The sequence below is a fragment of the Dendropsophus ebraccatus genome, chromosome 3, assembly GCF_027789765.1.
Source record: "Dendropsophus ebraccatus isolate aDenEbr1 chromosome 3, aDenEbr1.pat, whole genome shotgun sequence".
Taxonomy (NCBI): domain Eukaryota; kingdom Metazoa; phylum Chordata; class Amphibia; order Anura; family Hylidae; genus Dendropsophus; species Dendropsophus ebraccatus.
In genome coordinates, this window is record NC_091456.1 from 198,894,847 (window position 1) to 198,920,978 (window position 26,132).

At 43.9% G+C, this 26,132-nt stretch overlaps 1 protein-coding gene across 2 annotated transcripts in view; it reads left to right on the forward strand.

The window, feature by feature from the left end:
• CNTFR (ciliary neurotrophic factor receptor) overlaps positions 1–26,132 on the forward strand; it is a 391,711-nt gene that overhangs the window by 125,708 nt on the left and 239,871 nt on the right. For both annotated transcript variants that reach the window (XM_069964886.1, XM_069964885.1), the window contains exon 3: positions 25,608–25,679. The gene's annotated coding sequence lies outside the window, so the exon portion shown is untranslated. The remainder of the gene's footprint in view (positions 1–25,607; positions 25,680–26,132) is intronic.

Sequence of the window (26,132 nt, forward strand, 5' to 3'; positions counted from 1 at the left end):
ATACCTGCCGACTGGTGCCCCCCATGTACTATACCTGCCGACTGGTGCCCCCCATGTACTATACCCGCCGACTGGTGCCCCCCATGTACTACACCTGCCGACTGGTGCCCCCCATACACTATACCCACCGACTGGTGCCCCCCATGTACTATACCTGCCGACTGGTGCCCCCCATATTCTATATCCACCGACTGGTGCCCCCCATGTACTACACCTGCCGACTGGTGCCCCCCATACACTATACCCACCGACTGGTGCCCCCCATGTACTATACCTGCCAACTGGTGCCCCCCATGTACTATACCTGCCAACTGGTGCCCCCCATGTACTATACCCACCAACTGGTGCCCCCCATACACTATACCCACCGACTGGTGCCCCCCTCATGTACTATACCTGCCGACTGGTGCCCCCCATATACTATACCTACCGACTGGTGTCGCCCATATACTATACCTGCCAACTGGTGCCCCCCATGTACTATACCTGCCGACTGGTGCCCCCCATGTACTATACCTGCCGACTGGTGCCCCCCATGTACTATACCTGCCGACTGGTGCCCCCCATGTACTATACCCGCCGACTGGTGCCCCCCATGCATTATACCAGCCGACTGGTGCCCCCCATGTACTATACCCGCCGATTGGTGCCCCCCATATACTATACCCACCGACTGGTGCCCCCCTCATGTACTATACCTGCCGACTGGTGCCCCCATATACTATACCCACCGACTGGTGCCCCCATATACTATACCCACCAACTGGTGCCCCCATATACTGTACCCGCCGACTGGTGCCCCCCATATACTATACCCGCCATCCTCTTATACACTAGTACCCACTTGCCAGCAGTCACCAGGGACCCTCTTGCTCGGGCACCAGGAGGGGCACCGTCTCTGATCACATTGGCAGACACCGCTCAGCTCTTGCCTTTCATCCCATTGTGCCGCCATCCCGTCCTCTCCCCCCCCCCCCCCCCCCCCCGATCCTTCTCTTATGTGAGAGAAGACGCCGCTCTATGGTGTCACCTCGGAGGAGCTTACAGATGACGAGACGGTTATTAACCGCGACCCAGCGATCATCCGCAACCTACAAGGAGGGACGGGAGTCTCCTGACCGCCGTACTGCTGGGGGCTCTGCTCTATACAAAGCAATGGAAACCATCAGCAAGCAGGTCACCTCTCACCCAGCATGTTAGAGGAGGGACGGGAGTCTCCTGACCGCCGTACTACCGGGGGCTCTGCACTACACAAAGCAATGGAAACCATCAGCAAGCAGGTCACCTCTCACCCAGCATGTTAGAGGAGGGATGGGAGTCTCCTGACCGCCGTACTGCTGGGGGCTCTGCACTATACAAAACAATGGAAACCATCAGCAAGCAGGTCACCTCTCACCCAGCATGTTAGAGGAGGGATGGGAGTCTCCTGACCGCCGTACTGCTGGACGCTCTGCACTATACAAAGCAATGGAAACCATCAGCAAGCAGGTCACCTCTCACCCAGCATGTTAGAGGAGGGATGGGAGTCTCCTGACCGCCGTACTGCTGGACGCTCTGCACTATACAAAGCAATGGAAACCATCAGCAAGCAGGTCACCTCTCACCCAGAATGCTATAAGGCTGTTTATGTCAGGGTGTCCTGATAGAAGTATCAGACAGTAAGATCCGTCACCAGCAGCTGCCCTTCTTGTTGATGGTTTCCATCTAGAACTAAACATCACAGACAGATACTTGTAGGCTGTTGTGGATTGATTGGTCACTGTACGGTTGTAAATAATGCTGCACAGTAATGCTGCGGGGGTTGACCTGATATATGAGTTGTCACTCAGCAGATGATGAATAGACTGATAGTAAGTGTGGATTATACCGCCAGTCTGTGCACACCCACCATAGGGGACGTCTTCTCTCCTCTCCTGCCCTCAGTGGATGTAAGTGCTGGAGCGATGGCGGCCACAGCGATGGGGGCTCCCGGCTGGGGGGCTCCCCGGGGTCACGTGATCTAGTATATATATATATATATATATATATATATATATATAGAGAGAGAGAGAGAGAGAGAGAGAGAGAGAGAGAGAGAGAGAGAGAGAGAGAGGTTCTGGATTAATGGACGCTCCTGTCATCTTATCAGGTTATTATATCTTGTATGGATACAACTCGCCATATAATGCTCCCATAGATCTCATACCGCCACCATTCTCCCCTCCCCCGCACTCAGCACAAAGCCGCATTATCAGGAGCAGCAATTCTGTCCGCGTTCACATTGGGTAAAGGTCACAGAGGTCAGAGATCAGCCGCGCACACACGGGGCGCAGAACATGTCTGTATGTGGCGTCATAACAGGGGAAAGCGCTCAGATCTTCCGTCTGGTGTATATATAGTAGCATTATCTGTACACTGCATGGCGGTATTATCTGGGCTGTATATATGGCAGCATTATCTGTACACTGCATGGCGGTATTATGTGGGCTGTATATATGGCAGCATTATCTGTACACTGCATGGCGGTATTATGTGGGCATTATATGGCAGCATGATCTGTACACTGTGTGGTGGTATTATGTGGGCTGTATATAGCAGCATTATCTGTATACTGTATGGCAGTATTATGTGGGCTGTATATATGGCAGCATTATCTGTATACTGTATGGCAGTATTATGTGGGCTGTATATATGGCAGCATTATCTGTACACTGCATGGCGGTATTATGTGGGCTGTATATATGGCAGCATTATCTGTACACTGCATGGCGGTATTATGTGGGCTGTATATAGCAGCATTATCTGTACACTGTATGGCAGTATTATGTGGGCTGTATATAGCAGCATTATCTGTACACTGTATGGCGGTATTATGTGGGCATTACATGGCAGCATTATCTGTACACTGTATGGCAGTATTATGTGGGCATTATATGGCAGCATTATCTGTACACTGTATGGCGGTATTATGTGGGCTGTATATATGGCAGCATTATCTGTATACTGTATGGTGGTATTATGTGGGCTGTATATAGCAGCATTATCTGTACACTGTATGGCGGTATTATGTTGGTTGTATATAGCACCATTATCTGTATACTGTATGGCAGTATTATGTGGGCTGTATATGGCAGCATTATCTGTACACTGTATGGCGGTATTATGTGGGCTGTATATGGCAGCATTATATGTACACTGTATGGCGGTATTATGTGGGCTGTATATGGCAGCATTATCTGTACACTGTATGGCGGTATTATGTGGGCTGTATATGGCAGCATTATCTGTACACTGTATGGCGGTATTATGTGGGCTGTATATAGCAGCATTATCTGTACACTGTATGGCGGTATTATGTGGGCTGTATATGGCAGCATTATCTGTACACTGTATGGCAGTATTATGTGGGCTGTATATGGCAGCATTATCTGTACACTGTATGGCGGTATTATGTGGGCATTACATGGCAGCATTATCTGTACACTGCATGGCGGTATTATGTGGGCTGTATATATGGCAGCATTATCTGTACACTGTATGGCGGTATTATGTGGGCATTATATGGCAGCATTATCTGTACACTGTATGGCGGTATTATGTGGGCTGTATATAGCAGCATTATCTGTACACTGTATGGCGGTATTATGTGGGCTGTATATGGCAGCATTATCTGTACACTGTATGGCGGTATTATGTTTGCTGTATATGGCAGTATTATCTTTAGTGTACATGGACGTGTATATAAACTGTATATGGCAGTATAATCTTTATACAATATGGCAGTATTATGTGAGCTGTGTATGGCAGTATTATAGTTACGCTATATGGCAGTATTATGCCTGTCCGGCCCCCTCCTGGGGGGACCCTCCTGCCCTGACCTGCCTGCCCCGACCTGCCTGCCCCCTGCCTGTCCCCAGGGCATCTCAAGTGACTTTTATTTCTTTTTGTTTGCTAAGGGCCCTATTTCATAGTAACGATAATCGGTTGGGTCGGCCCCATTTGGCCCGATTCGGCCGATTATCGTTTGGTGAAATAGAGAGAACGATCAGCCGATGATCGCGTCATCGGCTGATCGTTCATTTAGGGCCAGACCTAAAATCATCGTTCCCCCACCGCGCATCGCTACGGTTGAATAGCGGTGCGCGGCGGGCGACCGACGATTTGAGAGGCAGCAGCAGCATCATACATTACCTGTCCAGGCTTCTGCTCCGCGCTGTCTTCATCCCAGGGTCCCGCGCTCTCTATCTTCTGAATGGTCGGTCAGCTGACAGAGCGCTCAGCCAATCACAGGCCGGGACCGCCGCTGACCGGCCATTCTGAAGATAGAGCGCGGGGGACCCTGGGATGAAGACAGCGCAGAGAAGAAGACCTGCAGGTAATGTATGATGTTGCAAGGGCTGCAAGGACATCAGTAACGATGTCCTTGCAGTTCTTGCTCAACGATCATTGGGCCGTGGAATAGGCCCAGTAAACGAGCGGCGATCTAGCAGATCGCCGCTCGTTTACATTGGTGATCGGTTCCTCCTCGGCCCGTGGAATAGGACCCTAAAGTCTACTCCACCTGTGAGGCTGGAGCTGGATGGGATGAGATCCGGTGATACATGTTACATTCATGTTCTAAGGAAAGTTACAGAATCACATGATCCACATAGTCGGCCTCAGCCCCTGTGGGGTAAGTCGGGGTGAGCAGACCACACAGCTGCTATTGTCCCTGAGAGAGAAGGGCCCGGTCCTGATCACTCTCAGCCCCTGTGGGGTAAGTCGGGGTGAGCAGACCACACAGCTGCTATTGTCCCTGAGAGAGAAGGGCCCGGTCCTGATCACTCTCAGCCCCTGTGGGGTAAGTCGGGGTGAGCAGACCACACAGCTGCCATTGTCCCTGAGAGAGAAGGGCCCGGTCCTGATCACTCTCAGCCCCTGTGAGGTAAGGCTGGGTCAGCAGACCACACAACTGCCATTGTCCCTGAGAGAGAAGGGCCCGGTCCTGGTCGCTCTCAACCCCTGTGAGGTAAGGCTGGGTCAGCAGACCTACAGGTGCCATTGGGCCTGAGAGAAGAGGGCCCGGTCCTGGTCACTCTCAACCCATGTGAGGTAAGGCTGGGTGAGCGGACCACACAGCTTCCATGGGGCATCAGAGAGGAGGGCCCAGTCCTGGTCGCTCTCACACCTTTGCCATTGTAAGTATATCAGGGTTTTGCCCCATATGATCTACATTAATCATCACTAGTCCTAGAGCACCATCTGTTGTATCCCAGCTCAGCTGCATCCATGTGTTTCATCACTGTCACTGGGTCATGTGATCACCTTTCTGACCCACAGAAAATCCCAGTGTTCTATGTGTCAGAGGAAGTGGTGTGTGCTGGGACAGCTGACTTCCTGTGACATTATCACCCCTCCACACCCAGATCTGTATACTGCTGCTGCTGGGATTAGGATATATAGCAGTGCTATAACCCCCAGTGTGCTTCTTGAAGCTTTGTTCTTCATTTGTTACATGATTTACAAATTACTATAAAAGTGCATTATTTATAGGGTAATTTGGTACTTATCAGCTGCTGTATGTCCTGCAGGAAGTGGTGTTTTCTCTCCAGTCTGACACAGTGCTCTCTGCTGCCACCTCTGTCCATGTCAGGAAGTACTAGAAGACTGGAGATTTTTATATAGAAGGAAATTACTAATTTATATATCTTCCCCCGCTGGAGTGCCCCTTTATATGGCTGTAAATGTTTTATATATGTTTGATATATATTACCGTCCTACTTCACGCCGGTGTCCACTGCTCTATAAACCCAAATACCGCCATCTGCTTGGGAGTGCACTGATATACAGGGAAGCGGCCTCCTATAGGTGACACTAGAGACACAGCTCTTCTTCCTCATTTGCATAAATAATCATGTACAGTGGTACCTTGGTTTAAGAGTAACTTGGATTAAGAGTAACTTGGTATAAGAGCTCACAGTTTTTCAAAATAGTGACTTGGTGTAAGAGCATTGCTTTGGTGTAAGAGCTCCCTGTACTGGGTGAGAGGGGGAGTGGGGGAGGGGCATGGTCTGTATAGCGAGGTCTACAGCCCTGTACTCTGGCCCAGGAAGTCTCCCTCACCTTCCATAGCAGATCCACCTCAGGCTGGGGCTTACATCAGGGGACAGGACTGTGGAGGTAATCTCTCCATAGCTGTAACCCCTCTCTCCCCGGACAGAGAGTGCTGCATGTATGTGCCCACATCTGCCCTGCTCATTCCTTCCTGCTCCCTGCAGTCTCTGTCCGCCCTTGTGTTTCCCATCCTCTCCATTACTGTACAGGAACTTATATATCACATATCCAGCTGCTGTGTTATCAGGGTTATACAGTTACTATACATTATACACCACATGCTGCTATACTGTACAGTAACTTATATATCACATATCCAGCTGCTCTGTTATCAGGGTTATACAGTTACTATACATTATATACCACATGCTGCTATACTGTACAGTAACTTATATATCACATATCCAGCTGCTGTGTTATCAGGGTTATACAGTTACTATACATTATACACCACATGCTGATTGCTATACTGTACAGTAACTTATATATCACATATCCAGCAGCTGCTGTGTTATCAGGGTTATACAGTTACTATACATTATATACCACATGCTGCTATACTGTACAGTAACTTATATATCACATATCCAGCTGCTCTGTTATCAGGGTTATACAGTTACTATACATTATATACCACATGCTGCTATACTGTACAGTAACTTATATATCACATATCTAGCTGCTGTGTTATCAGGGTTATACAGTTACTATACATTATACACCACATGCTGCTATACTGTATAGTAACTTATATATCACATATCCAGCTGCTGCTGTGTTATCAGGGTTATACAGTTATTATACATTATACACCACATGCTGATTTCTATACTGTACAGTAACTTATATATCACATATCCAGCTGCTGTGTTATCAGGGTTATACAGTTACTATACATTATATACCACATGCTGCTATACTGTACAGTAACTTATATATCACATATCCAGCTGCTGTGTTATCAGGGTTATACAGTTACTATACATTATATACCACATGCTGCTATACTGTACAGTAACTTATATATCACATATCCAGCTGCTGCTGTGTTATCAGGGTTATACAGTTACTATACATTATACACCACATCCTGCAATACTGTACAGAAACATATATCACATTTCCAGCTGCTGCTGTGTTATCAGGGTTATACAGTTACTATACATTATACACCACATGCTATACTGTACAGTAACTTATATATCACATATCCAGCTGCTGTGTTATCAGGGTTATACAGTTACTATACATTATACACCACATGCTGATTGCTATACTGTACAGTAACTTATATATCACATATCCAGCTGCTGCTGTGTTATCAGGGTTATACAGTTACTATACATTATACACCACATGCTGATTGCTATACTGTACAGTAACGTATATATCACATATGCAGCTGCTGCTCTTGTGTTATCAGGGTTATACAGTTACTATACATTATACACCACATGCTGCTATACTGTACAGTAACTTATATATCACATATCCAGCTGCTGCTGTGTTATCAGGGTTATACAGTTACTATACATTATACACCACATGCTGCTATACTGTACAGTAACTAATATATTACATATCCAGCCACAGTGTTATCAGGGTTATACAGTTACTATAAATTATATACCACATGCTGATTGATATACTGTACAGTAACTTATATATCACATATCCAGCTGCTGTGTTATCAGGGTTATGCAGTTACTATACATTATATACCACATGCTGCTATACTGTACAGTAACTTATATATCACATATCCAGCTGCTGTGTTATCAGGGTTATACAGTTACTATACATTATACACCACATGCTGCTATACTGTATAGTAACTTATATATCACATATCCAGCTGCTGCTGTGTTATCAGGGTTATACAGTTACTATACATTATACACCACATGCTGATTGCTATACTGTACAGTATCTTATATATCACATATCCAGCTGCTGTGTTATCAGGGTTATACAGTTACTATACATTATATACCACATGCTGCTATACTGTACAGTAACTTATATATCACATATCCAGCTGCTGCTGTGCTATCAGGGTTATACAGTTACTATACATTATATACCACATGCTGCTATACTGTACAGTAACTTATATATCACATATCCAGCTGCTGCTGTGTTATCAGGGTTGTACAGTTACTATACATTATACACCACATGCTGCTATACTGTACAGTAACTTATATATCACATATCCAGCTGCTGTGTTATCAGGGTTATACAGTTACTATACATTATACACCACATGCTGCTATACTGTACAGTAACTTATATATCACATATCCAGCTGCTGTGTTATCAGGGTTATACAGTTACTATACATTATATACCACATGCTGCTATACTGTACAGTAACTTATATATCACATATCCAGCTGCTGTGTTATCAGGGTTATACAGTTACTATACATTATACACCACATGCTGCTATACTGTACAGTAACTTATATATCACATATCCAGCTGCTGTGTTATCAGGGTTATACAGTTACTATACATTATACACCACATGCTGCTATACTGTACAGTAACTTATATATCACATATCCAGCTGCTGTGTTATCAGGGTTATACAGTTACTATACATTATATACCACATGCTGCTATACTGTACAGTAACTTATATATCACATATCCAGCTGCTGTGTTATCAGGGTTATACAGTTACTATACATTATACACCACATGCTGCTATACTGTACAGTAACTTATATATCACATTTCCAGCTGCTGCTGTGCTATCAGGGTTATACAGTTACTATACATTATATACCACATGCTGCTATACTGTACAGTAACTTATATATCACATATCCAGCTGCTGCTGTGTTATCAGGGTTATACAGTTACTATACATTATATACTACATGCTGCTATACTGTACAGTAACTTATATATCACATATCCAGCTGCTGTGTTATCAGGGTTATACAGTTACTATACATTATATACCACATGCTGCTATACTGTACAGTAACTTATATATCACATATCCAGCTGCTGTGTTATCAGGGTTATACAGTTACTATACATTATACACCACATGCTGCTATACTGTACAGTAACTAATATATCACATATCCAGCTGCTGTGTTATCAGGGTTATACAGTTACTATACATTATACACCACATGCTGCTATACTGTACAGTAACATATCACATATCCAGCTGCTGTGTTATCAGGGTTATACAGTTACTATACATTATACACCACATGCTGATTGCTATACTGTACAGTAACTTATATATCACATATCCAGCTGCTGTTATCAGGGTTATACAGTTACTATACATTATACACCACATGCTGCTATACTGTACAGTAACTTATATATCACATATCCAGGTGCTGCCGTGTTATCAGGGTTATACAGTTACTATACATTATATACCACATGTTCCTATACTGTACAGTAACTTATATATCACATATCCAGCTGCTGCTGTGTTATCAGGGTTATACAGTTACTATACATTATATACCACATGCTGCGTACTGTACAGTAACTTATAATATCACAGATTCAGCTGCTGTGTTATCAGGGTTATACAGTTACTATACATTATACACCACATGCTGTTATACTGTACAGTAACTTATAATATCACATCTCCAGCTGCTTCTCATTGTTTCATCTCTTCTACATGTTATTCAGGATAATAATCAGTATATTTGGGGGGTGGAACTAATTGTCTGCAGATCAGTGATTTCTTATGGGAAAATTTGCTTTGGTGTAAGAGTGGATTTGGATTACAAGCGCCGTCCCGGAACGAATTGTGCTTGTAATCCAAGGCACCACTGTGTTGTCATTTACATTACAGGTTATGGAGATCAAATCAATATAATGTATGTAAGAATCCTGGGACAATGCAGGGAGCGTATACAGTATATATGCCACAGGAGGGAGGAGCTAATATATAATAGTATTATTATTATTATTTATATTATTATTACTATTATTATTTATATTATTACTTTTATTATTATTTATATTATTATCTATTATTATTATTATTTTTTTTTTACTGTTACTATTATTACTTATACTATTATTATTATTATTATTATTATTATTATTATTATTTCTGTTACTATTATTACTTATATTATTATTTCTATAATTATCATTATTATTTCTATTATTATCACTATTACTATTATTACTTTTATATCTAGAACAAATATTTGGAGACTTTATACTAAAGTTTTATATAAAACAGAAGAAATGAGTGGCTTGCTCGGAGCGGAGAGCTGGTCCTTCTGCCCATCCTCAGGCCTGACCTGCCCCCGGGGGGCGCCGCTGTGTAAACTCCTGTAAGAGTTAATGGGCTGTGCAGTTATTGAGCCACTTAAGCTCTTTACAGGCGGCTGCCTGGGTTTAGGGTTACCTGGGGTGCACACACTATCTCTGCTCCCACTTCCCTCTCACAGCCAGATGTGGCTTTAACCTTTTAAGTGACAGCTGGTGGGGATGTGATGTGGCTGCCGGGTGGCAGGGGGCGCTGTGCTGCCGGGAAGCACTGCTACAATCTTATAGAGGGAAATGTTCTGTTATATCAGTGATGGCGAACCTGCTGCAGAACTACAACTCCCAGCATGCCCTGCTATCCTCCTGTATAGCTCAGAGTGCGGTGTATTATATATATATAGTATTTTACTGCCCCCCTATATTGCGGTGTATTATATATAGGATGTGACCCCCCCTATACTGCAGTGTATTATATATAGGATGTGACCCCCCCTATAGTGCGGTGTATTATATATAGGATGTGACCCCCCTATACTGCAGTGTATCATATATAGGATGTGACCCCCCTATACTGCAGTGTATTATATATAGGATGTGACCCCCCTATACTGTAGTGTATTATATATAGGATGTGACCCCCCTATAGTGCAGTGTATTATATATAGGATGTGACCCCCCCTATAGTGCGGTGTATTATATATAGGATGTGACCCCCCTATAGTGCAGTGTATTATATATAGGATGTGACCCCCCCCTATAGTGCGATGTATTATATATAGGATGTGACCCCCCTATACTGTAGTGTATTATATATAGGATTTGACCCCCCTATAGTGCGGTGTATTATATATAGGATGTGACCCCCCCTATAGTGCGGTGTATTATATATAGGATGTGACCCCCCTATAGTGCAGTGTATTATATATATAGTATTTTACTGCCCCCCAGAGTGCGGTGTATTATATATAGGATGTGACCCCCCTATAGTGCAGTGTATTATATATAGGATGTGACCCCCCTATAGTGCGGTGTATTATATATAGGATGTGACCCCCCTATACTGCAGTGTATTATATATAGGATGTGACCCCCCTATAGTGCGGTGTATTATATATAGGATGTGACCCCCCTATAGTGCAGTGTATTATATATAGGATGTGACCCCCCTATAGTGCGGTGTATTGTATATAGGATGTGACCCCCCTATACTGCAGTGTATCATATATAGGATGTGACCCCCCCCCCTATAGTGCAGTGTATTATATATAGAATGTGACCCCCCTATAGTGCGGTGTATTGTATATAGGATGTGACCCCCCCTATAGTGCGGTGTATTATATATAGGATGTGACCCCCCTATACTGCAGTGTATTATATATAGGATGTGACCCCCCTATAGTGCGGTGTATTATATATAGGATGTGACCCCCCTATACTGCAGTGTATTATATATAGGATGTGACCCCCCTATACTGCAGTGTATCATATATAGGATGTGACCCCCCTATACTGCAGTGTATCATATATAGGATGTGACCCCCCTATACTGCAGTGTATTATATATAGGATGTGACCCCGCTAAAGTGCGGTGTATTATATATAGGATGTGACCCCCCTATAGTGCGGTGTATTATATATAGGATGTGACCCCCCTATAGTGCGGTGTATTATATATAGGATGTGACCCCCCCTATAGTGCGGTGTATTATATATAGGATGTGACCCCCCTATAGTGCAGTGTATTATATATAGGATGTGACCCCTCTATAGTGCGGTGTATTATATATAGGATGTGACCCCCCTATAGTGCAGTGTATTATATATAGGATGTGACCCCGCTATAGTGCGGTGTATTATATATAGGATGTGACCCCCTATAGTGCGGTGTATTATATATAGGATGTGACCCCCCCCCTATATTGCGGTGTATTATATATAGGATGTGACCCCCCTATAGTGCGGTGTATTATATATAGGATGTGACCCCGCTAAAGTGCGGTGTATTATATATAGGATGTGACCCCCCTATAGTGCGGTGTATTATATATAGGATGTGACCCCCCTATAGTGCGGTGTATTATATATAGGATGTGACCCCCCTATAGTGCGGTGTATTATATATAGGATGTGACCCCCCTATAGTGCGGTGTATTATATATAGGATGTGACCCCCCCCTATAGTGCGGTGTATTATATATAGGATGTGACCCCCCTATAGTGCAGTGTATTATATATAGGATGTGACCCCGCTATAGTGCGGTGTATTATATATAGGATGTGACCCCCTATAGTGCGGTGTATTATATATAGGATGTGACCCCCCCCTATATTGCGGTGTATTATATATAGGATGTGACCCCCCTATAGTGCGGTGTATTATATATAGGATGTGACCCCCCTATAGTGCGGTGTATTATATATAGGATGTGACCCCCCCTATAGTGCGGTGTATTATATATAGGATGTGACCCCCCTATAGTGCAGTGTATTATATATAGGATGTGACCCCCCTATATTGCGGTGTATTATATATAGGATGTGACCCCCCTATAGTGCGGTGTATTATATATAGGATGTGACCCCCTATAGTGCAGTGTATTATATATAGGATGTGACCCCCCTATAGTGCGGTGTATTATATATAGGATGTGACCCCCCTATAGTGCGGTGTATTATATATAGGATGTGACCCCCCCTATAGTGCGGTGTATTATATATAGGATGTGACCCCCCCTATAGTGCGGTGTATTATATATAGGATGTGACCCCCCTATATTGCGGTGTATTATATATAGGATGTGACCCCCCCTATACTGCAGTGTATTATATATAGGATGTGACCCCCCTATACTGCAGTGTATTATATATAGGATGTGACCCCCCCATAGTGCAGTGTATTATATATAGGATGTGACCCCCCCTATAGTGCGGTGTATTATATATAGGATGTGACCCCCCCTATACTGCAGTGTATTATATATAGGATGTGACCCCCCTATACTGCAGTGTATTATATATAGGATGTGACCCCCCTATACTGCAGTGTATTATATATAGGATGTGACCCCCCTATACTGCAGTGTATTATATATAGGATGTGACCCCGCTATAGTGCGGTGTATAGGATGTGACCCCCCTATAGTGCGGTGTATTATATATAGGATGTGACCCCCCTATAGTGCAGTGTATTATATATAGGATGTGACCCCCCCTATATTGCGGTTTATTATATATAGGATGTGACCCCCCCTATATTGCGGTGTATTATATATAGGATGTGACCCCCCTATATTGCGGTGTATTATATATAGGATGTGACCCCCCTATAGTGCGGTGTATTATATATAGGATGTGACCCCCTATAGTGCGGTGTATTATATATAGGATGTGACCCCCCTATAGTGCGGTGTATTATATATAGGATGTGACCCTCCCTATAGTGCGATGTATTATATATAGGATGTGACCCCCCTATAGTGCGGTGTATTGTATATAGGATGTGACCCCCCCCTATAGTGCGGTGTATTATATATAGGATGTGACCCCCCTATAGTGCAGTGTATTATATATAGGATGTGACCCCCCTATAGTGCAGTGTATTATATATAGGATGTGACCCCCTATAGTGCGGTGTATTATATATAGGATGTGACCCCCCTATAGTGCAGTGTATTAAATATAGGATGTGACCCCCCCTATAGTGCGGTGTATTGTATATAGGATGTGACCCCCCTATAGTGCGGTGTATTGTATATAGGATGTGACCCCCCCCCTATAGTGCGGTGTATTATATATAGGATGTGACCCCCCTATAGTGCAGTGTATTATATATAGGATGTGACCCCCCCCCTATAGTGCGATGTATTATATATAGGATGTGACCCCCTATAGTGCGGTGTATTATATATAGGATGTGACCCCCCTATAGTGCGATGTATTATATATAGGATGTGACCCCCCTATAGTGCGGTGTATTATATATAGGATGTGACCCCCCTATACTGCAGTGTATTATATATAGGATGTGACCCCCCTATAGTGCGATGTATTATATATAGGATGTGACCCCCCTATAGTGCGGTGTATTATATATAGGATGTGACCCCCCCTATAGTGCGGTGTATTATATATAGGATGTGACCCCCCTATAGTGCGGTGTATTATATATAGGATGTGACCCCCCCCTATATTGCGGTGTATTATATATAGGATGTGACCCCCCTATAGTGCGGTGTATTACATATAGGATGTGACCCCCCCTATAGTGCAGTGTATTATATATAGGATGTGACCCCGCTATAGTGCGGTGTATAGGATGTGACCCCCCTATAGTGCGGTGTATTATATATAGGATGTGACCCCCCCTATAGTGCAGTGTATTATATATAGGATGTGACCCCCCCCAGAGTGCGGTGTATTATACATAGGATGTGACCCCCCTATACTGCAGTGTATTATATATAGGATGTGACCCCCCCCTATAGTGCGGTGTATTATATATAGGATGTGACCCCCCTATATTGCGGTGTATTATATATAGGATGTGACCCCCCTATAGTGCGGTGTATTATATATAGGATGTGACCCCCCCTATATTGCGGTGTATTATATATAGGATGTGACCCCCCTATAGTGCGGTGTATTATATATAGGATGTGACCCCCCTATAGTGCGGTGTATTATATATAGGATGTGACCCCCCTATATTGCGGTGTATTATATATAGGATGTGACCCCCCCTATAGTGCGGTGTATTATATATAGGATGTGACCCCCCCTATATTGCGGTGTATTATATATAGGATGTGACCCCCCTATAGTGCGTGTTTTACATATAGGATGTGACCCCCCTATAGTGCGGTGTATTATATATAGGATGTGACCCCCCCCTATAGTGCGGTGTATTATATATAGGATGTGACCCCCCTATAGTGCGGTGTATTATATATAGGATGTGACCCCCCCCTATAGTGCGGTGTATTATATATAGGATGTGACCCCCCCTATAGTGCGGTGTATTATATATAGGATGTGACCCCCCCTATATTGCGGTGTATTATATATAGGATGTGACCCCCCTATAGTGCAGTGTATTATATATAGGATGTGACCCCCCCCTATATTGCGGTGTATTATATATAGGATGTGACCCCCCCTATATTGCGGTGTATTATATATAGGATGTGACCCCCCCTATAGTGCAGTGTATTATATATAGGATGTGACCCCCCTATACTGCAGTGTATTATATATAGGATGTGACCCCCCCTATAGTGCAGTGTATTATATATAGGATGTGACCCCCCTATACTGCAGTGTATTATATATAGGATGTGACCCCCCCTATAGTGCAGTGTATTATATATAGGATGTGACCCCTCTATAGTGCGGTGTATTATATATAGGATGTGACCCCTCCTATAGTGCGGTGTATTATATATAGGATGTGACCCCCCTATATTGCGGTGTATTATATATAGGATGTGACCCCCCCTATATTGCGGTGTATTATATATAGGATGTGACCCCCCCCTATATTGCGGTGTATTATATATAGGATGTGACCCCCCTATAGTGCAGTGTATTATATATAGGATGTGACCCCTCTATAGTGCGGTGTATTATATATAGGATGTGACCCCTCCTATAGTGCGGTGTATTATATATAGGATGTGACCCCCCCTATACTGCAGTGTATTATATATAGGATGTGACCCCCCTATACTGCAGTGTATTATATATAGGATGTGACCCCCCTATAGTGCAGTGTATTATATATAGGATGTGACCCCCCTATACTGCAGTGTATTATATATAGGATGTGACCCCCCTATACTGTAGTGTATTATATATAGGATGTGACCCCCCTATAGTGCGGTGTATTATATATAGGATGTGACCCCCCTATAGTGCAGTGTATTATATATAGGATGTGACCCCGCTATAGTGCGGTGTATAGGATGTGACCCCCCTATAGTGCGGTGTATTATATATAGGATGTGACCCCCCCTATAGTGCAGTGTATTATATATAGGATGTGACCCCCTATAGTGCGATGTATTATATATAGGATGTGACCCCCCTATATTGCGGTGTATTATATATAGGATGTGACCCCCCTATAGTGCAGTGTATTATATATAGGATGTGACCCCCCCCTATATTGCGGTGTATTATATATAGGATGTGACCCCGCTATAGTGCGGTGTATAGGATGTGACCCCCCTATAGTGCGGTGTATTATATATAGGATGTGACCCCCCTATAGTGCAGTGTATTATATATAGGATGTGACCCCCCCCAGAGTGCGGTGTATTATACATAGGATGTGACCCCCCTATACTGCAGTGTATTATATATAGGATGTGACCCCCCCCTATAGTGCGGTGTATTATATATAGGATGTGACCCCCCTATATTGCGGTGTATTATATATAGGATGTGACCCCGCTATAGTGCGGTGTATTATATATAGGATGTGACCCCCCTATACTGCAGTGTATTATATATAGGATGTGACCCCCCTATAGTGCATTGTATTATATATAGGATGTGACCCCCCTATAGTGCGGTGTATTATATATAGGATGTGACCCCGCTATAGTGCGGTGTATTATATATAGGATGTGACCCCCCCTATAGTGCAGTGTATTATATATAGGATGTGACCCCCCTATAGTGCATTGTATTATATATAGGATGTGACCCCCCTATAGTGCGGTGTATTATATATAGGATGTGACCCCCCTATAGTGCGGTGTATTATATATAGGATGTGACCCCCCTATAGTGCGGTGTATTATATATAGGATGTGACCCCCCCTATAGTGCGGTGTATTATATATAGGATGTGACCCCCCCCTATAGTGCGGTGTATTATATATAGGATGTGACCCCCCTATAGTGCGGTGTATTATATATAGGATGTGACCCCCCCTATATTGCGGTGTATTATATATAGGATGTGACCCCCCCTATAGTGCGGTGTATTATATATAGGATGTGACCCCCCCTATATTGCGGTGTATTATATATAGGATGTGACCCCCCTATAGTGCGTGTTTTACATATAGGATGTGACCCCCCTATAGTGCGGTGTATTATATATAGGATGTGACCCCCCCCTATAGTGCGGTGTATTATATATAGGATGTGACCCCCCTATAGTGCGGTGTATTATATATAGGATGTGACCCCCCCCTATAGTGCGGTGTATTATATATAGGATGTGACCCCCCCCTATAGTGCGGTGTATTATATATAGGATGTGACCCCCCCTATATTGCGGTGTATTATATATAGGATGTGACCCCCCTATAGTGCGGTGTATTACATATAGGATGTGACCCCCCTATAGTGCGGTGTATTATATATAGGATGTGACCCCCCTATAGTGCGGTGTATTATATATAGGATGTGACCCCCCCTATATTGCGGTGTATTATATATAGGATGTGACCCCCCTATAGTGCAGTGTATTATATATAGGATGTGACCCCCCCTATTATTGCGGTGTATTATATAGGATGTGACCCCCCCTATATTGCGGTGTATTATATATAGGATGTGACCCCCCCTATATTGCGGTGTATTATATATTGGATGTGACCCCCCCTATATTGCGGTGTATTATATATAGGATGTGACCCCCCTAGAGTGCAGTGTATTATATATAGATGTGACCCCTCTATAGTGCGGTGTATTATATATAGAGATGTGACCCCTCCTATAGTGCGGTGTATTATATATAGGATGTGACCCCCCCCCTATACTGCAGTGTATTATATATAGGATGTGACCCCCCTATACTGCAGTGTATTATATATAGGATTGACCCCCTATACTGCAGTGTATTATATATAGGATGTGACCCCCCTATAGTGCAGTGTATTATATATAGGATGTGACCCCCCCTATAGTGCAGTGTATTATATATAGGATGTGACCCCCCCCCCTATAGTGTGGTGTATTATATATAGGATGTGACCCCCCCTATAGTGCAGTGTATTATATATAGGATGTGACCCCCCTATAGTGCGGTGTATTATATATAGGATGTGACCCCCCCTATAGTGCGGTGTATTATATATAGGATGTGACCCCCCCTATATTGCGGTGTATTATATATAGGATGTGACCCCCCTATATTGCGGTGTATTATATATAGGATGTGACCCCCCCTATAGTGCGGTGTATTATATATAGGATGTGACCCCCTATAGTGCGGTGTATTATATATAGGATGTGACCCCCCTATAGTGCGGTGTATTATATATAGGATGTGACCCCCCCTATAGTGCAGTGTATTATATATAGGATGTGACCCCCCCCTATATTGCGGTGTATTATATATAGGATGTGACCCCCCTATAGTGCGGTGTATTATATATAGGATGTGACCCCCCTATAGTGCGGTGTATTATATATAGGATGTGACCCCCCTATATTGCGGTGTATTATATATAGGATGTGACCCCCCCTATATTGCCTGTATTATATATAGGTAATTGGAGGTAATGATGGGATTCTCTCGGAGAGCGGTGGCATGTGAAGGGTTAAGACCCCACCCCCCCCCCCCCCCCCCCCCCCCCCCGCTCACCACTAATAATTGCGCCGTCTGTGCCAGCGATGATTTCGGAGATAATTCTTCCGTCCGCTCCTGCTTTCTGCGCCACATAGAAATTTAATTGGTAAACATGTTATGTAATTAGATTGTGTTCACCTGCCAGCGCTGCCCGGGTCGTGCCTGCCGCCTGCCGCCCACTGGATCTGCTCCTTCCTATTAATGCCGGATTCACACATAGAAATTTATTTCCTTATAAATGGAGGATTGCGTCCAGATGTTCCGCCTCCCTGCAATATCTGTATAATACCGCCACGCGGGCCGCTCTAGAGCCGGGGGTGTTATTGGTGCCCTGTCTGCCCCGGGGCTCTAGGGCTGAGTGGCGCCATACACCAGTAGCCTCCCCCGCCATCTGTATGATATAAATGGATCCCACATGGACGCTGCCGCTTCTTTCTGCCGATTTATGATCTTGCTGTGAAATTCTGTTAATTGGCCCCTAATTGCCTGGATCCAAGGTTTATGGAGGAGTCGTCTGCGGGGGCCTCATAATCTCCGGCGGCTGAGGGGGGGGGGGGGGCTTTCCTGGGAGTAACAGAGCGTTATGTCAGGTGGTGACTGGGAGGGACCGCCATGGGCTCCAGGAGCTGCCAAAGTGCCCATAGCGGTAGCAGGAACTGCAGACAGGGATTGGTCTTTCCTGATGATAACTGCATGTAGGAGTAGTTGTGGCACTAGATGGGTTCATCCTTAATCAAAATATAATATAATATGTTCATATAGTGCTTAGATATTACAGTCATACAGTGCTCAGATATTACAATGATACAGTGCTCAGATATTACAGTCATACAGTGCTCAGATATACAGTCATACAGTGCTCATATATACAGTCATACAGTGCTCAGATATTACAGTCATACAGTGCTCAGATATTACAGTCATACAGTGCTCAGATATTACAATGATACAGTGCTCAGATATTACAGTCATACAGTGCTCAGATATACAGTCATACAGTGCTCATATATACAGTCATACAGTGCTCAGATATTACAGTCATACAGTGCTCAGATATACAGTCATACAGTGCTCAGATATTACAGTCATACAGTGCTCAGATATTACAGTCATACAGTGCTCAGATATTACAATGATACAGTGCTCAGATATTACAGTCATACACTGCTCAGATATTACAGTCATACAGTGCTCAGATATACAGTCATACGGTGCTCAGATATTACAGTCATATAGTGCTCAGATATTACAGACATACAGTGCTCAGATATTACAGTCATACAGTGCTCAGATATACAGTCATACAGTGCTCTGATATACAGTAATACAGTGCTCAGATATTACAGTCATATAGTGCTCAGATATTACAGTCATATAGTGCTCAGATATTAGTCATACAGTGCTCAGATATACAGTCATACAGTGCTCAGATATACAGTCATACAGTGCTCAGATATTACAATGATACAGTGCTCAGATATTACAGTCATACAGTGCTCAGATATTACAGTCATACAGTGCTCAGATATTACAGTCATACAGTGCTCAGATATACAGTCATACGGTGCTCAGATATTACAGTCATATAGTGCTCAGATATTACAGACATACAGTGCTCAGATATTACAGTCATACAGTGCTCAGATATACAGTCATACAGTGCTCTGATATACAGTAATACAGTGCTCAGATATTACAGTCATATAGTGCTCAGATATTACAGTCATATAGTGCTCAGATATTAGTCATACAGTGCTCAGATATACAGTCATACAGTGCTCAGATATTACAGTCATACAGTGCTCAGATATTACAGTCATACAGTGCTCTGATATACAGTAATACAGTGCTCAGATATTACAGTCATACAGAGCTCATATATACAGTCATACAGTGCTCAGATATTACAGTCATACAGGGCTGAGATATTACAGTCATACAGGGCTCAGATATTACAGTCATACAGTGCTCAGATATACAGTCATACAGTTTTCTGACATACAGTCATACAGTGCTCAGATATAGTCATACATTGCTCAGATATTACAGTCATACAGTGCTCAGATATACAGTCATATAGTGCTCAGATATTACAGTCATACAGTGCTCAGATATAGTCATACAGTGCTCAGATATTACAGTCATACAGTGCTCAGATATACAGTCATACAGTGCTCAGATATACAGTAATACAGCGCTCAGATGTTACAATGATACAGTGCTCAGATATTACAGTCATACAGCGCTCAGATAGTCATACAATGCTCAGATATACAGTCATACAGTGCTCATATATACAGTCATACAGTGCTCATATATACAGTCATACAATGCTCAGATATACAGTCATACAGTGCTCATATATACAGTCATACAATGCTCAGATATACAGTCATACAATGCTCAGATATACAGTCATACAGTGCTCAGATATACAGTCATACACTGCTCAGATATTAGTCATACAGTGCTCAGATATTACAGTCATACACTGCTCAGATATTACAGTCATACAGTGCTCAGATATACAGTCATACACTGCTCAGATATTAGTCATACACTGCTCAGATATTACAGTTATACACTGCTCAGATATTACAGTCATACAGTGCTCAGATATTACAGTCATACAGTGCTCAGATATTACAGTTATACACTGCTCAGATATACAGTCATACAGTGCTCAGATATACAGTCATACAGTGCTCAGATATTAGTCATACAGTGCTCAGATATACAGTCATACAGTGCTCAGATATACAGTCATACACTGCTCAGATATTACAGTTATACACTGCTCAGATATACAGTCATACAGTGTTTAGATATACAGTCATACACTGCTCAGATATACAGTCATACAGTGTTTAGATATACAGTCATACAGTGCTCAGATATTACACTCATACAGGGCTCAGATATACAGTCATACAGTGCTCAGATATACAGTCATACAGTGCTCAGATATTACAGTCATACACTGCTCAGATATTACAGTCATACAGTGCTCAGATATACAGTCATACAGTGCTCAGATATTACAGTCATACACTGCTCAGATATTACAGTCATACAGTGCTCAGATATACAGTCATACAGTGCTCAGATATACAGTCATACAGTGCTCAGATATTACAGTCATACACTGCTCAGATATTACAGTCATACAGTGCTCAGATATACAGTCATACAGTGCTCAGATATACAGTCATACACTGCTCAGATATACAGTCATACACTGCTCAGATATTACAGTCATACAGTGCTCAGATATACAGTCATACAGTGCTCAGATATTACAGTCATACACTGCTCAGATATTACAGTCATACACTGCTCAGATATACAGTCATACAGTGCTCAGATATTAGTCATACAGTGCTCATATATACAGTCATACAGTGCTCAGATATACAGTCATACAGTGCTCAGATATTACAGTAATACAGTGCTCAGATATACAGCCATACAGTGCTCAGATATACAGCCATACAGTGCTCAGATATTACAGTCATACAGTGCTCAGATATACAGTCATACAGTGCTCAGATATACAGTCATACAGTGCTCATATATACAGTCATACACTGCTCAGATATACAGTCATACAGTGCTCAGATATTAGTCATACACTGCTCAGATATTAGTCATACAGTGCTCAGATATACAGTCATACAGTGCTCAGATATTACAGTCATACAGTGCTCAGATATTACAGTCATACACTGCTCAGATATACAGTCATACACTGCTCAGATATACAGTCATACAGTGCTCAAATATTACAGTCATACACTGCTCAGATATACAGTCATACAGTGCTCAGATATACAGTCATACAGTGCTCATATATACAGTCATACAGTGCTCATATATACAGTCATACAGTCATGACCCCTAACACTACAACCCTACAACAGAGTGCAGTTACATCCAGTGACTCACCGGGGGCGTCTTCTCCAATCAGAGTCTGTCACCTTTTCTTTCTCTCTCCATCCAGCCTGGGCCACCTTGAAGTCTTCTCCTGGCTGTGAATCTTCTCTCCAGAATCTGCAAGACAAATATTTTAGGCTCCAACACATACAGTAGTTAGGTCCCTTGTACCCCTATACAGTTACACCCCTCTGTACCCCTACATAGTTACACCCCTCTGTGCCTCCATAGTTTTAAGGTGTCCTTGTAGTATATAGACCCTCATGTGCTCCTCCAGTTATATACAGCGCTCCTGTGCGCTCCCCCATTAGTAGATAGCCCCCCTGTGCCCTCCCCCAATAGTATATAGCCCCCCTGTGCTCTCCCACAATAGTATATAGCCCCTTTGTGCTCTCCCCCAATAGTATATAGCCCCCCCCTGTGCTCTCCAATAGTATATAGCCCCCCTGTGCTCTCCCACAAGAGTATATAGCCCCCCCCTGTGCTCTCCCACAATAGTATATAGCCCCCCTGTGCTCTCCCACAAGAGTATATAGCCCCCCCTGTGCTCTCCCACAATAGTATATAGCCCCCCTGTGCTCTCCCCCCAATAGTACATAGCCCCCCTGTGTTTTCCCCCCAATAGTATATAGCCCCCCTGTGCTCTCCCCAATAGTATATAGCCCCCCTGTGCTCTCCCCAATAGTATATAGCCCCCCTGTGCTCTCCCCAATAGTATATAGCCCCCCCGTGCTCTCCCCAATAGTATATAGCCCCCCTGTGCTCTCCCCCACAGTATATAGCCCCCTGTGCTCCCCAATAGTATATAGCCCCCTGTGCTCCCCCATAGTATATAGCTCCCTGTGCTCCCCCATAGTATATAGCTCCCCTGTGCTCCCCAGTAGTATATAGCTCCCCTGTGCTCCCCCATAGTATATATTTCCCCTGTGCTCCCCCATAGTATATAGCCCCCTGTGCTCCCCCATAGTATATAGCTCCCCCATAGTATATAGCTCCCCTGTGCTCACCCATAGTATATAGCTCCCCTGTGCTCCCCCATAGTATACAGCCCCCTGTGCTCCCCCATAGTATATAGCTCCCTGTGCTCCCCCATATTATATAGCCCCCTGTGCTCCCCCATAGTATATAGCCCCCTATGCTCCCCCAAAGTATATAGCCCCCTGTGCTCCCCCATAATATATAGCCCCCTGTGCTCCCCCATAGTATATAGCTCCCCTGTGCTCCCCCATAATATATAGCCCCCTGTGCTTCCCCATAGTATATATCTCCCCTGTGCTCCCCCATAGTATATAGCCCCCCTGTGCTCCCCCATAGTATATAGCTCCCCTGTGCTCCCCCATAGTATATAGCCCCCTGTGCTCCCCCATAGTATATAGCTCCCCTGTGCTCCCCCAAAGTATATAGCCCCCTGTACTCCCCCATAGTATATAGCTCCCCTGTGCTCCCCCATAGTATATAGCTCCCCTGTGCTCCCCAGTATTATATAGCTCCCTGTGCCCCCCCATAGTATATAGCCCCCTGTGCTCCCCCATAGTATATAGCTCCCCTGTGCTCCCCAGTATTATATAGCTCCTCTGTGCTCCCCCATAGTATATAGCCCCCTGTGCTCCCCCATAGTATATAGCTCCCCTGTGCTCCCCCATAGTATATAGCTCCCCTGTGCTCCCCCATAGTATATAGCCCCCTGTGCTCCCCCATAGTGTATAGCTCCCCTGTGCTTCCCCATAGTATATAGCCCCCTGTGCTCCCTCATAGTATATAGCTCCCCTGTGCTCCCCCATAGTATATAACCCCTGTGCTCCCCAATAGTATATAGCTCCCCTGTGCTCCCCCATAGTATATAGCCCCCTGTGCTCCCCAATAGTATATAGCTCCCCCTCCCATATAACATTAAAAAAAACAAACACTGTTACTCACCTAGGTCCACGCGTTCCTCTTCTCTTCCCTCTTGTGGCCGCACTTCCTGCGGTCACAAGAGGCTGCACTCCCCTTACCCTCTCGCCAACGCTCCAGTGACGTCGGGCGCTAGAGGGAGAGTGCGGCCTCTTGTGACCGCAGGAAGTGCGGCCACAAGAGTGAGTGACAGGGAGGGAGCCAATGGCTCTCTCTGTCAGTATCGCTGCTGCTGAAGCGCCGCCGCCGCAGCAGCGGGCGGGGGCAGCGGCGGACGGGGGGGCCATGGAGGGGTAAGTAGATTACCCATCCATGGCGCTCCCCCCTGACAGGCTGGTGGCCGGAGCCCTGTGCGACCGCAGTGGTGGCACATAGCAACGGCCGGCCTGCTCGGGGGGGGTGCACGTACACCATGTGCCCTCTGGTTAAGGCGGCCCTGCATACACTGCTCATATATACAGCCATACACTGCTCATATATACAGCCATACGGTTAATCGTGACGTCTGTAATAATTGTTACATCCCTTCCAACAATGGATGTTATACATGGGATGTGTGGCCCCCGGTCCTGTATAATATTACACTATATGTTATATATGGGATGTGTGGCCCCCGGGTCTTGTATAATATTACACTATATGTTGTATATGGGATGTGTGGCCCCCCGGTTCTGTATATTATTACACTATATGTTATATATGGGATGTGTGGCCCCCGGGTCCTGTATAATATTACACTATATGTTATATATGGGATGTGTGGCCCCCCCGGTCCTTTGTAATATTACACTATGTGTTGTATGTGGGGGTGAAGGTACTTCTCTTTTCTAATCTCTGCATTTTCTGTCTGTAGGATATAAGGAACCAGAGAAACGCAAAGAAGTATCTGTCACCTGATGACATCACTGCGACATCACACATAGAGGTAATAACTACCACTGTATAGCGGCATCATGGGTAACTGATCAACATAGATAGATAGATAGATAGATAGATAGATAGATAGATAGGAGATAGATAGATAGATAGATAGATAGATAGATAGATAGATAGATAGGAGATAGATAGATAGATAGATAGATAGATAGATAGGAGATAGATAGATAGATAGATAGATAGATAGATAGATAGATAGGAGATAGATAGATAGATAGATAGATAGATAGATAGGAGATAGATAGATAGATAGATAGATAGATAGATAGATAGATAGATAGATAGATAGGAGATAGATAGGAGATAGATAGGAGATAGGAGATAGATAGATAGATAGGAGATAGATAGATAGATAGATAGGAGATAGATAGGAGATAGATAGGAGATAGATAGATAGGAGATAGATAGATAGATAGATAGGAGATAGATAGATAGATAGATA